Genomic DNA, 13048 nt, shown 5'->3' with positions numbered 1-13048 from the left:
CTTCTTTGTCCACTTGTTTAAAGTATCCATGAAAATAAATGTATAGAAACTCACACATATTTTGAGCATCAGGATCGTTTATGTTAGCTATTGATGACATATTAATTATTCCCAGCAAAAATGAAAAATAAAACCAGACCTATCCCTTTGTAAAATGTTTCCTGCCTCTTACCCTGGAGGACATTTTTGGGTGCCAGATAGGTGACTCTTCAGAGCCCTGCTTTTGGGGGGGGGACTTCACTAATAAAGGAGTAATTGTCCTATTTTGCCTTTGAGAAGCAAACCAGAAGGCTCAGTGTCCCAGAGATTTTAAGGAGAGAGAATATCCAAGATCACCAAAACATCAGCTGAGAAACAGAGGCAATCTAGTCCAGTCCAAGTTCTTTATGGGTCAGTCTTCAGGGAAGCAGTCCAAAAGGTTATCTGGAAGAATAGTCAGAAGTCCAGGCAGAGTTCAAGGCAAACAGTCATGGAACATGGCACCAGTGTAGGTTTCTTCCACACTTTTTCCCCTTTCTGCTCGTCAGACTGATGCTGTCTCCCTTCCCGCCCAGTGGCTTTAGAATGTCAGCCACACTTGTCCATGGGAGGTGCTGGGTTATTATAATCCACTTTGGTCTCACAGGTGTGCCCTAATTGTTATATATAATTCCTATATAAACGCTGTGAGGTCTGCGTCTTTCTCTTGTTGTGACATCTCTCCGTAGGGGTAGGTATTGGTAAGTCTGGCTCTTCCTTTGAGGGTGGTAGCTGTTGGAAATTCTGCTCCTGTGGATGCTGCAAACTCTTCCTGTGGCTGCTGTATCCTATCCTCTTGTGACAACAGACCTGGCATTTCTTCTGGGCTCTCAGGCTCTATATCAGAGCCTTCATTCTCAGCATGAGAGTTCATCCCATTATTGCATGACAGCAATAATGTTTCTTCTGAAGATATCCATAAATCCTCCTGATCTAGCCATCAACTACTAGCAAATCTAATTTTCAGCTGGTGACAAAGTAATGTAAATGGGGGTTGTCCTGCTCTCAGCATTTCTTGATGATAGTGTTTTTTCTGTTCACATTTCTGGGCCAGTTCTGGGACTGAAACTGCTTGGGTTGCCCTGGTGGAGAAATGCAAATCTATTTTCCTGGACATTTTAGTAGTTTCAAATATCACATTATTTCATATTGCCTTTTTGGTTTATGGACTCTGCTCTATAGTGGTTCTTCTCTTTTTTTGGTAGATCAGTTTCAGTGGCTGCTGCTGCAAATGCTGTGTAACGCTGTGACAATTTTATGGTGCAGTGTTCCACAGAATGCTGTGTTATTTCCTGTGGTATTTAACATCTAGAAGATATCGGTGGGACAAGTCAACAGAATTTTGGGAGCTGGATAACATCAGTATGCTAAATATACCCAGCTCTGTTTCTTTTTCTATCTGGCCAAGGTGCAGCTACGAATAACCTTGAACTGGTATCTAAAGCTGGGTTGAGAGATAATCAATTAAAGTTTGATTCAAATAAGGCTAAGATGCTATTTGGACTTATTTGCCGATGGATGCTGTAATAGCAGTTTGGATGACCTTTTACTGGTGTGCTGGTTGCACCTCTTCTTGGAGAGGGAAAACATGTCCTCAGTTACTCATGGCAGGCTAGATTACTGGAATATATTGTATGTGGAGCTGCTGTTGAAGAGTGTTTAAAAGTAACAGGTACAGTAATCCACAGTGTGACAGCCTATTCTGCCAGTAGTAGAAAGCCTTCACTGGCTGCTAGTTTACTGATGTCCTAAATTCAAGATTCAGATTTTTGTCCTTAAATACACAAATAATCCAGAATCCAAGAGAACTGAACCACATGAATCTACATGTCAGGGGAAACCTTTATTGGACAACCTTTGTTAGAGTTCTGTGCCTTCTGTTGTTAGGCGAGTAGCGACCATGAAGAGTATCTTTCCCAATTAATTGAATTCTCTTCCTAGATATATTTCCCTCACAGCTACGTTACAGTCCTTTCGATACCAAACAAATCTGCTCTTTTTTTCCAATTGTTTGATGTAATTTGTTTGGTTTTTATATATGTAAACCCCTGTTTAATAGGGTGAATTTTTCAGATATTTTTAATTGATTATTTTTAACTTTGGTGTGATCTGCTTCTCTTTTGAATTTAGTTAGATGGTTTTATAATATTGTTTTAGTCAGTTTGTAATCAGTTATTTTGTTTTAAGCATAATGGAGATTTCAAAATACATAGTTGATAGGTAGCAATTCAGAGAAAAAAGGAAAGAAAAGAAAGCACAGTGGATTTAAAAATTTCTGGGAAGCAGCAGTTATTTCAAAACAGGGAACAAGTTGTAGGCCTAAATCCAACACTAGACCAAACAAGAGTACAGTCAACCCTCCGTTTTTGCAGGGGATCTGTTCCGGACTCTTCCCCCATGAAAACAGAGATTCGCATGTATTCAAGCCCCATTGGCTTGAATGGGGCATGCCCCATTGAGAATAACGGAGGATGCCCCTCCGGGAATAATCAAGAATGTCCATGAGAAAGGAGGGGCGACTGAATGTGTCTTAGATCAATCTAACTTATATAACCCTTCACAAGCCAAGTCTTCATTTATTTATTAGGCCAATTCATTGGAACTAACAGTTGTATTTAAGAAATAGGAATTTAAGTATGGTGAAAATAAAGAAAGGTGAGGGTGCAAAATTGGAAATTCCACAAGAAGGAGCAACTATTGTCATGTATGCCTACAGTGAAGAAACAACTGGTGTAGTGGTCTGAGTATTAGACTACAGCTCTGGAGACCAGAGTTTGAATCCCTGCTCAGCCATTGAAACCCACAGGGTGACCTTAAGCAAATTACACTCCCTCAGCCTCAAAAAAGGGCTAAGACAAATCTCTGCACAAATCTTGCCTGGAAAACCCTTTGATAGGTTTGTCTTAGGGTCACCATAACTCAAAGACCTGAATGCATGCAACAACAAGCACAATAGATTGCTGCTATATGTTTCATTCAGTACTTAGCTATTACACACCTGAGGTAAAAAGGTCACAGGGAGGGCAAAGACTGATTGGGAAGAAGGCAGACCTATACCATGATCTTAAAACAAACTTTGAACCACAGAAAACTGAGGTTGTTGTAACTACAAAGTGAGAACTCTAAGATCAGAGATTTCAGGCTCCCATCCCACCTTGACCAAGGGCTTGTGAAATCACCAGGATGGTTTCTGTGATGGTTTCATAAAGGGGTAAAAATGTGATTGTGGTGGTAGGAAGGTGTGGAAAGAAGTTGCAATTCCACTATAACTGTGGTCCTCTTGATTCCCAGTCACATTCCCAAAATGAATTTTAGACACCTCAGAGTGTATCTAACCTCCTTTCACTCCATTGTGAAAGGAGCATATTTTTAGCAAAAGTTGGGGGGACCCCATAGAAAGGTAAAATGGGTAATAGAGCTCACCACCGATATTTCTGTGTGGAAGGAAACCTTCAGGATCAATAGAAATTTCCATCCGTCAGACTTCACATCCTTAGAATTCTTCCCTTGAGTATATTTACTAAAAGAAAGCAGATATTATCTGTCTATTAAGGTATACAATGTTGTTCACATACCTTTTGACATGCAGCAGCATATGAAACAAAGGCAATGTAAAAGGACAGCAAGAGAGAGAGAGTGCATTGATAAGGAAACTAACTTCAAGTTAACATAAAGAATAATTACAAGGCATTAATAAAGCTGAGTGAAATAATGGGATGTAGGAAAGAAAGAAATCCTAGAAGGAAAGAAAGGAAGTAACTTTTCTAAAGTTGACTAAAAAAATGAAACTGTCTTGAAGATAATAACAAAGTACTGTATACAGGAATTTTGTGTAAAGGACTAGGTTTTGAACTGGCTTACAGCCCAAAAACTAAACAATGGGAAATTAGGGAAATGGTAGAAGCAAAGAAGAGAGTACTTTTAGGCATGTGTGTTTACATATGCTAGCAGAGCAAAATAGGGAAGTAAGGAAGTAAAGCATACAGAAAACAGAATAACAAAAAATGAAAATGAGTGTATGCATATTCATCAAGGAGATTTTTTTTTATCTCAAAACTGTATGGCAATTTTGAATGTGTTGCTTGACTACATAATAACAAATTTATGAATGTCATCCCATATCTTTTCATAATTTCATCCGGTGTTTGGGAGTTCAGTGTCATCAGTATGCCAATGACACACAACTGTATCTCTCCTTTCCATCCAATTCCAAGGAAGCTGTTTCTGCACTAAGCCAGTGTCTCCTGTCAGTAATGGTCTGGAATAGGGTGAACAAATTGAAACTTAATTCAGACAAGACAGAGGTGCTCCTAATCCTAGTCAGAAGGCAAACCAGGGATTAGGGATTCAGCCTGTAGTGCAAGGGGCTACACTTCCCATGAAATCTCAGGTTCTCAGGCTGGATGTGCTCTTGGACTCAGATCTGAGCCAGAATGTCCAAGTTTCAGCTGTGGCAAGGAGTGCATTTGCATAGTTAAACCTAGTGCACCAGGTATGACCTTTCCTTGAGAGGCCAGATCTGGCTATGGTGACACTTCATGATTACATCTCATCTGGACTATTGTAGCATACTCTACAAGGGGCTGCCTCTGGAACCTATTTGGAAACTTTAACAGGTCCAAAATGCTACATCCAGGCTGTTGACCGGTGCTGGGTACAGGGATCATGTGACACCCCCTTTATTGAAACCGCTATATTAGCTACCAGTCCATTTCTGAGCAGAATTCAAAGTGCTAGTTTCAACTTTTAAAGCCATACACAGCTAGGGACCAGACTTATCTGAAAGGCCATATCTCCTTATATAAGCCAGGGTGTGCATTAAGATCTGCAGGTAGGGTTGCCATAAGTGAGGACCTCCAAACCGGGACAAATGTAGGACAAATGTAGGGCAACATTTTCAAATGTAGGACACATTTTTATAAAAATGGAGGACGCGCAAAAAATGAGGTTTTTTTTAAAAAATGTTAATATAAATGCATGTTTTTAGGCATGATCAAAATGGAGGACATTTTGGCATTATTCTTAGATAGATGGCAGAAATGTATTTGCAACCAGCCAACACTCAAACCACTACACGTATGCTGCCTCCCACACATGAAAATACTCTGAACTATTCAGGTTTCTATGAGGAAAGCTAGATAACTGCCATCAAGAAGGAGAAGAAGAGAGCTGCGTATGATTACCTTATTAGTGACACAATGTACAATTTGCTTACAGAGTGCCATCACGATGGGGTGTTTCCAGCTTTGCAGGCTACATGAATAGGAGTGTTCCCATGCTGTCTGGAAATCTATAGAACAGCCCTGACTGATGAGCGTTGTAACCACTTCATCTGACATCCCTTCGGACTGCCAGGTGAAGAGCTATATGTCCAGCCAAGGGGCACATCATTTTTAAAAAATAAACTAAGCATTCAGTGTTTACACCCCGTTTTCCTTATATAAACTTAAAGTAGAAGAATTTACACAGTAAACATTAAATCATAAATCGCTGAAAATTAAGAAATGTTTTAGTCTAAATTAATCAAGCATATTGAGAAGCAATGAACTGAATGCCCTACTACAAAATAATGACACCAGACAGAAGCAGACAAGCGTAAACAAGGGCCATTTTATTGACTTGACTGCCGGGTCGATGTATTGGCAAAGCAAAACCAAGGGGCTCACCCTAGACTTGATAATAAAGGGCAAAAACCACAGATAAACCCAATAACCAGAATCCTTCTCTACTCCCCATCCCCCCATTCTATGGAAGGGCTTCCAAAAGTCCAGCCCTCACCAAAAGGTGCCAAGGTGTACACTGATCTCTTAATTCAACTGACCTGAATCATGAAGGCACTTAAATTGTCCCCTTCCCCCTTTGCCTGCATCTTGAGCGACAATAGTACACAATCAACGCTTGTTCGCTAAGGTCGGCCAGTTAGGGTTAACTGAGCCTTGGAAACAACAGGATGGGGGTGGGTGAACAACTGGATCTGTAAAAGGGAGATCCGTTGTGAAATCCATAAATGCATTAAAAAAATGCAGTAAAACAATTTTGAGCATACTAACAGACGAGTACTTTTGTATTTATTTAGTGAGCCTTGATAATGATGAACAATGGCCCCCATAAGGCAAGTATCATACTGAAAGAAAGTAAGGTGTGGTATAGAGCGCCAAAAAAGGTGGCCTCTACTTTGCTCTGCAAGAGTGCCGCAGCACCAAATTGTGTGGTGCTGCTGCGGGAACAAAAAATAGTGTGCGGAAGCGGCTCTTTTTTGTGGTGGTCCCCCCCCCCCCCCCCCCCCCCAACACCAACCCCCCCGCGTGCAATGCCACAAAGCTCCAGAGACAGCACGGTGATGTAGCAGCTGCGCTCCCCTGTTTGGAGTCGGCGCAGCTGCGACATCATATTTAACGTTGCCCGTCGGTGTGCATGCCGCAGCTGCGGCATATCCATGACCTCGGATGGTTTGCTGGGCGTGTGTGCTCTACCCACCAGGCAACACTCGCCATGATGAGGGCCGCGCCAAGGTCCATCTTTTCTAAGCCTTAGATAATTAATTTCTGCTTATTAAAAAACTTTATATAGGTAATTTTTGTGTGAATATTACCCATACAACTGTACTACCGCTGTGCCGTTTGCTCAAGGTCAGCGCCAATGGTTCTGGCAAACATTCCACAATATTCATGTAACATCGCGCTGATGCTGTCAGAGTGGGTTTCCCCTTCTCTATTTTTTAACGTTCACATACAGCCTCCCTTACACAGTGCTTGGGTAACAATTAATAGCCATGCCAAGCACACATGCAAATTGTTGCTTCTCGCTATAAAAGAATGTAATAATATTAATAAAACTTACATGTCCTCAGATCATTACTGCTTTCATAGCACTTACAATTATGACCAACACAAACCTGAGAAACAGATGTTTTCTCACATAGCCATTTTTGTTACTGCAAAGATAGATATGAAAATACTCCTGAGACACTCAGTTAATACGACTATGATTGAATGTGACATATCTGCAACACTAGCAGGGAAATGTACTACTGACGGTCACAAGAGAAACAGGGTTACCGAAAAGGTCTTGAGTAGAAGTTTTTAGAAACTTTCTAGGAAAGCATCACTGGGAAGCAACTTTTATTTTTTTTTTAAAAAAAGGAATTGTAAAATTGCTTTCAAATGGCACTATCCATTCCCTTAACATCTATCGCAGCATTTTTTACTTTAGGGCCAGCTCACTCATCATTTTTCCAGAGACACAAGGCAGCCAGTCAAGCAGCAGCACTTATTATGCTGTAAGTGATTACCTGGAAATTCAAGGAATTTATACTGTTTTTTGGCTGTATTGTATGTTTCATGTTGTAAACTTGAGTTAGGATTTTTCACATGGCACAAATTATAACAACGTGAATCTCCAGAAGTAAGACTGACCAATGGACAAGAGATTCTACCCAAACATTAGAATAATATTATTGTAATTGTTTAGACAGTGAAGAATGCCTCAGAAATATGCCCTCTTTCTTTAAACAAATGGCACCTCTAGGAGATTTGTGTAATCTAATGGCGGACGGTGAGAGACCTTTCTGTTTATTGAAACCTTATTTGGTTTTGGAAGGGTCTGAAACATTGAGTCTTCAGATTAGAACTAGTAGTTTTCACAATGGGGCAGAGACCCAGGGCCAGCCAAAGTTCTGGGTGTGACCTAAAAGCTTGTCCTTCACTTCCTCCTCTTCCAAGCTTTTTTATGCTCGATTAACATGTTATAATACTGAATTTATTAATAAAACTATCTACTTTGAATGAAAATTATTATGAAGTATTTCCTTAACAGTTAATATGTAATACGAAATGTACTAAAATATAGCAAAAATATTTTAGACAATTTTTTCAGGGGGCGAGTCGGGATTAGATATAAGGGAGGTCCTAGTTAAAAAGTTTGAGCCCAAGCGTAAACGTTGGGAAGTTCATCTCTGCATGGACTGGGAAATCCTCTTCAATTCTTAAACGATGCAACATATAGCAACACAACAAATGTTGGAGCAGATAAGAAGGTCACAGAGACACTTGGAGGTAACTGTTTAATAGCATTGGCCTAAAAGCCTGGAACCATCAAAACCAGTCCAAGACTAAGCACGATTGGTGCAGCTCCGGACATTAGGAGCAGCACATAAACAAGCAATCCTCCAAAGTGACCCGAAGCAGCTTTATTGGCAGTCTGTATGGGCCTAACTTTCTAAGAAAATAAAAACACTACCCAGACTCTTATAAAAAGTGTTTAATAAAAAAACACACAACTTCAAGAGTCGAATGCCAAGAATTTCCTTAGCTTAACTGAGGGACAAAGTTTAGCTACTGCTCACTACTTATTATCTTGAAAATTTGGATTTGATCCAGTGGCTGCACAGTTACTGAACCACTCAACAGGACCATACCGGAGATGCTACATGGATGGCAGTTTCTCCAGACTGTGATTGAAGACAACAATATACAAGATTACTCTCATGCCAGGCTGCTAATACCTCCATCATGAATCACACTCGCAACACTGGAATGTGAACTATTGCACTGAAAGCAGCTGGAGGCGGTCCTTTTACACATTCAAAGGAAGAAGGACATTGGACTGGATATACTAACATTTTACGGACTAGAAAGTACATCATCCTATTCATTTGTGGAAAATTTGTTCTCTGCCCTGATTGTTTATCTAACTAAGAAAAGGCTGAAATAGGTTCCTATAGAAAATTCACTAGAAACCCAGTTGGTTTTATTTTTGAAGGTTGTCAGGAATTCAAAAAGCAAAATTCTGAGCTTACCCAGTTTGGTTATCAGTTGTTTAATGTCAATTATTCTAAGTAAATCATAACATTCCCGACCTTCAAATTCTCACGAGTAAAAGATTCAGATATTGTGGCAGCTACTTAAAGAGGTTATAATACCTCAAATATTATTGGAAAGCAGGGTAGGAAAGGAATCAAGTATGTCATACGGGGTGCAACTATGTGGCTTTCAGCATATGCTAAAGCGAGGCTGGAAAAAACTCTGCCATGCCTGGAGAAGTAATGGGGCATGTGCCCATGGAGCATGCGCTGCAGCACAAGCCCCCATTATTTTTGAAAACCAAAGGTATAAACCAAATATCCTTTTTAAAATGGTGTATGTTTTTAAACTTAGCTTGCATGGAAAGTAACACTTTAATGTAAAATATGAAATATATTCCTTACCTTGTCTCTAACAGCCAAAGGACATTTATTTCCAAGAGAAATTTCAGAGTTTCTACATGACCGTAGTCGAGATGCCCATAGTTGCATTAGATCCTCCATGTCCAAAATATGTGATGATAGTAATCAAGAAAACCATAAGCAAATGGAAGCAATTGTTGCAAGCATTTTTTCTATAATTTAGAATAAATATTAAGATCCAGGAAAGAACTTTACACATCAGAACATTCCAGTATAATAATTATAATTCAGTAGATTAGGTCAAATTAAGCAATTAAAGCATTGAATAAAGAAGATAATTGAATTGTTTGTGGCAATATTAGTGAATCACTGAACCTGAAGAATGTTCAATATCTAAATCTTTAGGCCAAGGTAACAAAGGCTCAATTGGCTGTTCTTCTTAAATCATTGCAAATAACTAATATCTTTACTTGACATGATCAAACATCTCCTCCACCTTATCCTGGACTCAATGCGAGCGCCTCGCTTCAGAAATAACTGAAGCATTTGATATCCGCACATCCAGCGGCAATTAGAAATGGGGTTGTTCCATGCTATAAAAAAAGAAGAAAGAAAGAAGCAACCACATTTAAAATTGGGCTACTCAATACTTTATTTGATATCCTCACACAAAGATTGTTCTGAATTAAGGCTGGATGGATGAATCGTTGGATGGTTTTGTTATGCCAGTAAGAATGAAATCCATATGTGTGTGTATTATTACACACACCACACACAAGTGTGCCTGCACATACCCAGGCCGCCTTCACGGCTTCAGCAATATGCTGAGAGCGGCATTGGAAAAGGGTGGCCCACCCCATAAGGGGTAATGGGTGCGCATGCCACCACGCACGTACTGCTGCCAGATGCATGAGCTCCATTAATTTAAATGTGGCTCAAGCATACAGGGAATTCACTTACACGGGGGGTGGTGGTGTCCAGAACAGATCCCCCGCGTAAGGGAAGGGCAGACTGTAATAATATAGTCAACATTACAAATATTGGATAAACCAACAATACCTTGTTGGTTGATTGAGGCAAATTGGTTAAAGACCCCAGAAGGGCGGAGACCAGGAACGTGCCATCATTGATGGCATGTATGATGGCTTTCTTACAAATGAATCTTCCTCATCCTTATAAATTAACAGAAAGAAGCATAAAGTGGGAGGAGACAGGAATAAAGAGAGACAAAATTAGATGAGATAGTAGCCTGGGAAATAGAACTCTCCCGCTGTGAAGCATTGAAATGCAAAAAAATAGGAATACACTGCAGTTGTACAATGTGACAGTGATATGCTTCAGAGTAGTAGTACTTTTTAAAAGAACATCAATGTTGGTCATCACCGGTGTACAACTCTTATTTTCAGGATGCTTTTGTTGCTGTTTTCTTCACAACAACAAACAACAACAACAAGTATTTGTGCATTGGGGATTGATCTTTCTGTATAGTAGCCTACTATTTTCAATGGAGAAGCAGGAAAGATCCTACATGAAAAGTGAGGGATAATTCAACACAAATAAATAGCCTGCCGGAGCCTGAAGTCTCCTTTTCCTGTATTGGCTCCTAACATGATATTTTAAAAAATCAGCTGCTTATTAGTCCCCTATTGGCATTTTATATTTTGAGAAATTTTTAAAAAGCCATTCAACTAAAGACAGCACTAAGCAAAATTGATCAATCAACACCATACAGTGCTACAATTAGGTGTTCTTGGGTTTCTGATTATACCTGAAGGCCACAGGACTGCAGACCAGTGGTTGAGAAAAGAAAATATAACCGATCAGTGCTAAAACTGAACAGCACATCAATATGTGAATATGATATTTATGAACATTGGAGTTAGCAGAAGGCAAAAAAAAAATAAGACAGATAAAGCACACTCAGCTGAACTTTTGAATGTTTCAGCACTTTTAATTCTCAGGGGACAATGTTTACTCAATATTTAATGACATTTAAAAAGAGTGGAACACAGGAGGCATGTCATTCAGTGGTATAACAGAATCTCAAAAAGAAAATGTTCTAATTACTCAACTTTAAGTATAAATCATAGAATCATAATGTGGAAGAGACCATAAGAGTAATTCATTCCAGCTCTGCCATGCAGGTATGCACCAAAGCACTCCTGACAGATGGCCACAGCTGCTATTTTAAAACCTTGAAAGTAGGAGACTCACTACACTCTAAAGCATATATTCGTGTTGAACACAGCTCTTGACTATGAGGAGTTCTTCCTAATGTTTAGGTGGAATCTCAAGGGCTCAGTTAAAAAAAGAGGGAAGACAACGTCCTTGGAAGTTGGAAAGTGAAAGTACTCTCTTCCATTACAAGGCGTGGAAACAACAGTTTAAATATACAGTATGGGCTCCGTATTCCAAACTGCATTGTTATTTAACTCAAGCACAACCTTGATAAAAGTGAAACAGTAACTTTTATCACTATCTGGGTTAGTCTCACACAAGGATGGAAGAAATTTTGTTGACTGTGGGGGGAGGAGAGAAATAAATAAGTAGATTGTATCATAATGACCAATATAGGCCAGCATAGTAGTGGCTTGATACTGAACTATGACTCTGGAGCACAGGTTCAAAACCCGGCCAGCCATGGAAACCCACTGAGTGACCCTAGGCAAATCACTCTCTCAGCCTCAAGGAAAGTAAAATCAAAACTCCTCGGACAAATCTTCCAAGAAAACCCTCTGTTAGGTTTCATGTCAAAAACGAATTGAAAGCAAAACAACCACCATCAACACCACAGAGGATGGCTAATAGCATTTTTGAAGCTTAAAAGCAAAACAAAAAGGAAATTAACTGTTGCAATTACGATGGAGAAACAAAAGTTACTTTTTAAAATTGCAATAGTAACTCATTGGGAGTTCTTGCAACTATGATCAAATAGTCACTGTTTTGATAAATTGGATGAAGGGATCTTGGAAGCTGAGAAGTGGATCTTTCAAATACCTTTTTTATTTTTAAAACAACCATCTCTATGATCAAGTGAGTGGTAGGTTGACTACCACTCACAGGAATATGGCCCTGCAGGAGTCATAAATCAATGTTGGAAGAGGACAAGGGCCTTCCAATCCAACCCCGCCATGAAGAACTCACAATCAAAGCATCCCTCACAGATGGCCATCTAGCCTCTGTTTAAAGACCTCCAAAGGAGGAGACTCCATCATGCACTGAGGGAGTGCATCCACTGTCGAACAGCTCTTACTGTCAGGAGGTTGCTCCATCCTCAATTGACACCCTTCAAATACGTAAACAGGGCTATCATAGCATCTCGTAACCATTTTTCTCAGGCTAAACATACCCGACTCCCTAAGTCTTCTCATAAGGCAGGATTTCAGACCCTTCACCATTTTGGTTGCCCTCCTCTGACCCGCTCCATATGTCAACATCCTTTTGTGAATGTGGTGCCCAGACTGGATACTGTATTCCGGGTGAGGCCTGACCAAGCAAATAGAGGCACCATTATTCCTAGTCTTGGGTAAGGCTATACTGTACATGACTCTTCTGTTTTTGCACTAGCCTCCCCAGAATCACATTTGTCTATCTGCCAATGGCTTGTTTGGACTTGTTGCTACAACCTCAAAACCAATACAAACGGGCCGCCACACCAGGATGTTTCATACAAGAGGGCAGCTTCAGTACAGCTACTGAGGCAAGGAGAAAAGCCCCGGACACCTCAATACTTCCTGCTATCCAAACATGTTGCCCAATGTGTTTCAGGAGGCAGCACTTTCAGCCTCTCATTTGCTATCTGCTTTTAAATAATTTGGGTATTTATACCATTTTTCTTAGTGGAAAAAAATCCACTAAGTCATGTAC

General features: G+C 40.0%; 1 long non-coding RNA gene across 1 annotated transcript in view; it reads right to left on the bottom strand.

Annotated features, from left to right (window-relative positions):
• Window positions 1–10302: 10302 nt before the first annotated feature.
• Window positions 10303–13048, bottom strand: part of LOC121920899 — a 4853-nt gene continuing 2107 nt past the window's right edge. The window contains exon 3 of the long non-coding RNA XR_006101797.1: window positions 10303–10353. This is a non-coding gene — a long non-coding RNA (uncharacterized LOC121920899). The remainder of the gene's footprint in view (window positions 10354–13048) is intronic.

Source organism: Sceloporus undulatus, chromosome 2 (genome assembly GCF_019175285.1).
Source record: "Sceloporus undulatus isolate JIND9_A2432 ecotype Alabama chromosome 2, SceUnd_v1.1, whole genome shotgun sequence".
Lineage (NCBI taxonomy): Eukaryota > Metazoa > Chordata > Lepidosauria > Squamata > Phrynosomatidae > Sceloporus > Sceloporus undulatus.
This window is presented reverse-complemented; position numbering and strand designations above follow the sequence as displayed.